We start from the raw sequence: 4,958 nt of genomic DNA on the forward strand, positions 1-4,958 counted from the left end.
AGAGAGAAATAGTTAATGATTTTCAAGTACATTGTAACTTCTTTGGAATTGTGACATTACCCTGACAGTCAATTAGTTCTGCATCAAAGGCAACCTGTTGTATGCAGAAAACAGATATTTTTCAAGTAATATTTGCTAAAGTATTGTCCTGCTGTTTGCTTGGATTTATTTCTTGCTAAATTTCGAGCTCTAACTGCTACGTTGGTTCTGCACATTAATTTGACCTTGGAACATTTTGCATTGTAATAGCAGCAAGGTCATAATTTTATCAGTAATTATTTTAAAACAAAGTACCAGTAGTCACTATTGTAAAATATTGTACCATGTTGGTATTTTGGAATTGTAACCGTAATCGTCCTAACTTTGGATTAAGGATGAACTGAACATTTTTGTTGATGTCAGTAAAGAAACCCAAAAGATTATGATGGGTTGAACATGTTGTGAAATGTCCAATTTCATGAAACTGATGTCCTTGTCTATGACGCAAAGCACAAATGTTATAGAAACGAATTCAAGCAAGGACTCAAGTATCGTGGAGCTCCTTTAGCAGGTCAATCATACTGCTGGACAGAATACAGAAAGAAGCTTGGCTCCCGTTCCGATCGTGAACATTTCTAACATTATTATGGTTAGTGCTTCTCCAATTATTTTGTTTGTTCCTTTTCTCTACATCTACTTGTTTGTATGCTCTTGCTGCCTCTCCAATGTATGCAAAATCTATTAATTCTTCTAATTAAGTTTCTTTGCGAATTTAGTGGCATCCTTTGCCTTTTTGCCCCACAACCTTCAGAGTTTTAAAACATACCTGGTGCTGCTCTGAGCAGTCATCTTATTATAAGTATGATCTCCAGTGCAGTGTTGATATCAAGCGGAGGGATAATTATTCCAGAAGATAGGCAGTCTGCCTATCACTATGAGTAAGCTTTAAAAAGTATTTTTAAGATATTTTTATCTACCTGTTCAGACATGTCTGTCACACCTTTGCAGTAGGTGGATCCTAAACCGTGGGCTTTCTGGCACAGTGGTAGTGATGTTGCCGATGCACTACAATAGTTTTAATTTTTATAAAGTAGACTTAGTTGGTTCCTCGGGTCCCATTATTTGCAGTGAGAATGATCACACTATTGGAGGGGCCTTTCAAAAGTGAATTCCTTGCATGTGCTTGAAGGTAATGAGAATTAATTAATTTATTACAATGACTTGTATAGCACCCTTAATGTAAAAACTTTGAAAATAGTCAAAAGAGATTGAAAAAAAACATCAAATGACTCAGTCTAAAAGATGAATGTTGAGAAGAGTTTTAAGAGAGAGAATCTGTGGGCAGGAATGGTTTAGGGAGCAAGTTGGAGAAAGTGAAACAAAAGGTAGGAGCATAAATATATAAAACCCTAAAATAAGAGAGCCAACGGTTAGGGATACACTGCAGAAATAGTGTAGGGTGAGACAGTGGGGGATTTGAAGATGGAAACAAGGAGATTAAATTTACAGTAGATCTGCAAGTACAGGGATAATTAATGATTGGAAGTTAGTATGAGATAGTGTATAGTTTGCTGCATTTCGGACAAGTTGTGAGTTTGTGGAAGAGTGCACTTGAATAATCAAGTTCATTTTTCGCAAAAGACTAAAGGTTTTAGTAGCAAAGAGCTGAGGTAAATTAACATGCCATGTTCCTGATGCTGGGAACATATCTATCATAGCAGGCTACTAATGACTGAAGAACAATTTGTTAAGCTCATGTTAGTTATTTTTAAAAATGATTTGGCCAAGTTGCAAATGTAGCTTTAAACCTGTGTTGACATTCGTTTAGGTTAAGAGCAAGGAATGGAGGAACTAAGAATTTGGGCACAATATTCCACAACCTGGAGGTAGTGAGAAGAGAAATATTGGGCAAATTGACCCTGAAAAGATACTTGATCATTCCTTGCTACTTTCCCAATTAAGTGAGAAGGCCCAATGGGGACTTTCTCAAATTGTCAGCAATTGAGGCCCTTAAGCGGTCAATTAACTGCCAGCAATCTGAGAGCAAGGCAGTGCAACATCATAACTCTTTCAACAGCTTGTACCTATCTCTGAGCCAGGAGGACCTGGTTCAGGTCTTACTTGCTTATTTGTTTATTCACCTGGGGCTAGGAAATGTCCTTGGCCAGCAGGATAAGGAGAATCCAAGATATTTTATACATATAATAGCTGGATTAGAATTAGTCAGTATGGCTTTGTGAGGGGCAGGTCATGCCTCACAAGCCTTGCTGAATTCTTTGAGTATGTGACAAAACACATTGATGGTAGAGCATTGGATATGGTGTACATGGGTTTTAGCAAGGCATTTGGTAAGGTTCCCCATAGTAAGCTCATTCAGAAAGTAAGGAGACATGGAGTACAGGAAAATTTGGCTGTCTGGATACAGAATTGGCTGGCCCATAAAGGTCAGAGGGTAATAGTAGGTAGAAAGTATTCAGCCTGGAGCTCCATGACCTGTTCTGTCGGGATCTGTTCTGGGACATCTGCTCTTTGAGATTTTTATAAATGACTTAAATGAGGAAGTGGAAAGATGGGTTAGTAAGTTTGCTGATGACACAAATGTTGGGTGGAGTTGTGGATAGTAGGTTGCAAAAGGACATTGGCAGGATGCAGAACTGAGCTGATAAGTGGCAGATGGAGTTAAATCTGGAAAAGTGTGAAGGGATTCACTTTGGAAGGCCGAATTTGAATGCAGAATACAGGGTTAAAGATAGGACCCTTGGCAGTGTGAAGGAATAGCAGGATCTTGGGGTCCATGTCCATAGATCCCTCAAAGTTGCCACTCAAGTTGATAGGATTGTTAAGGCCGCATATGGTATGTTGGCTTTCATTAGCAGGGGGATTGAGGTTAAGAACCGTGAGGTTATGCTGCAGTTTTGTAAAGCCCTGGTTAGACCACACATAGAATATTGTGTTCAGTTCTGATTGCCTCATTATAGGAAGGATGTGGAAGCTTTAGAGAGAGTGCAGAGGAGATTTATCAGGATGCTACCTGTCTTGAAGAAAGGTTGGGGGAGCTAGAGCTTTTCTCATTGGAGCGAAGAAGGATGAGAGATGATTTGATAGAGGTGTACAAGATGATGAGAGGCATAGATAGAGTGGATAGCCAGAGACTTTCCCAGGACAGAAATGGCAACCACAAGGGGACATTATTTTAAGGTGATTGGAGGAAGGTTTAGGGGAGATGTCAGAGCTTGATTCTAAAGACAGAGTGGTGGGTGAGTGGAATGCACTGCCAGCAGTGATAGTAGAGTCAGATACATTATGAACATTTAAGCAACTCTTGGATAGGCACATGGATGATAGTAAAATGTAAGGTATGTAGGTTTGCTTGATCTTAGAGTAGGATAAGAGGTCGGCACTACATCGAGGTGCTGTTATGTTCTATGTTAGGTGCAAGAGCTAGTGAAAGAATAGACCCACTCAAGAATAAAGGAGGGAGGTTATTTATGGAGCCAGAGGAAATGGGTGAAATCCTTAATAGATACGTTACATTGGTATTCACCAAAGAAAGGGGCACAAGGGATGTTGAGGTAATGAAACAATGTGTGAGTACATTCCGGTATTTCAACATAATGAAGGAAGAAGTGTAGGGTATCTTGAAGTGTATTAAGGTAAACAAGTCCCCAGGGTCAGATGGGATCTATCCCAGGATACTATAGGAAGCAAGGGATGAAATAGCTGGAGCTTTATCAGATATTAGTGAGTTTTGAGAAGATTTGCAGCTCAGGTTGAGGTTCTGGATGTAGGTTTGCTTGCTGAGTGGGAAGGTTCGTTTTCAGACGTTTCGTCACCATACTAGGTAACATCATCAGAGAGTCTCTGGTGAAGCACTGGTGGTATGACCCACTTTTTATTTATGTATTTAGGTTTCCTTGGGTTTATGATGTAATTTCCTGCTCTTTTTCTCAGAGGGTGGTAAATGGAACTTTGTTTGTGGGTGTTAGAATGATTGCTATTTACCACCCCCTGAGAAAAAGAACTGGAAATGACATCACCAATCCAAGGAAGCATAAACACAAATAAAAAGCGGGCCCAACCACCAGTGCCTCCCTGGAGGCTTACTGATGATGTTACCTAGTGTGGTGATGAAACATCTGAAAACGAACCTTCCTGCTCAGTGAGCAAAGTTACTTCCGTTATCAGATATCTTTGCATCCTCTTTGTCTCAAGTGAAGTTCCAGAGGGCTGGAGAATGGCCAATGTTGTTCCTTCCTTTAAGAAGAGAAACAGACATATTCCAGGTAATTACAGGCCAGTGAGCCTGATGTCAGTGGTGGAGAAGACACTGAGACAGGACTTATTCACATTTGGAAGCAAATGGTCTGATTAGTGATAAGTAGCACGGGTTTGTGTAGGAAAGGTCATGTCTCACCAACTTGATTGAGGTGGTGAAAATAATTAATGAGGAAAGGGCAGTAGATGTTGTCTACATGGACTTTAGTAAGGTATTTGATAAGGCATCTCATGGAAGGTTGGTGCAAAAGGTGGAGTCTTGTAGGATCCAGGCTGAGCTGGCTAGATGGATATAAAGCTGGCTTGGTCAGAGAAGGTGGAAGGGTACTTTTTGAGATCAGGAACTAATGTGTTCCACAGGGATCCATGCTAGGACCTTTTGTTGTTTGTAATATATATGAATGATTTGGAGGAAAATATAGGGGGTGTGATTAGTAAGATTGCGGATGACATCAAAACTGGCAAAGCTGCAGAAAGTGAGGAGGATTGTCAAAAGATACAGCAGGATATAGATAGATTGCAGAATTGGACACAGGAATGGCAGATGAAGTTTAATCTGAACTGATTCGTGTGAACTATACAATAAATGGCAGAACCCTTAGGAGCATTGACATACAGAGGTATCTGGGTGTACAGGCCCATAGATCCCTGAAATCGGCAACATAGGTGGTTAGGGTGATCAAGAAGGCAGACAGCACATTAGC

At 40.2% G+C, this 4,958-nt stretch overlaps 1 protein-coding gene across 1 annotated transcript in view; it reads left to right on the plus strand.

The window, feature by feature from the left end:
* Positions 1-4,958, plus strand: part of LOC122540119 — a 20,707-nt gene continuing 15,749 nt past the window's right edge. Inside the window, exon 1 of the mRNA XM_043675427.1 lies at positions 1-628. The gene's annotated coding sequence lies outside the window, so the exon portion shown is untranslated. The remainder of the gene's footprint in view (positions 629-4,958) is intronic.

Source organism: Chiloscyllium plagiosum, chromosome 34 (assembly GCF_004010195.1).
Source record: "Chiloscyllium plagiosum isolate BGI_BamShark_2017 chromosome 34, ASM401019v2, whole genome shotgun sequence".
Lineage (NCBI taxonomy): Eukaryota > Metazoa > Chordata > Chondrichthyes > Orectolobiformes > Hemiscylliidae > Chiloscyllium > Chiloscyllium plagiosum.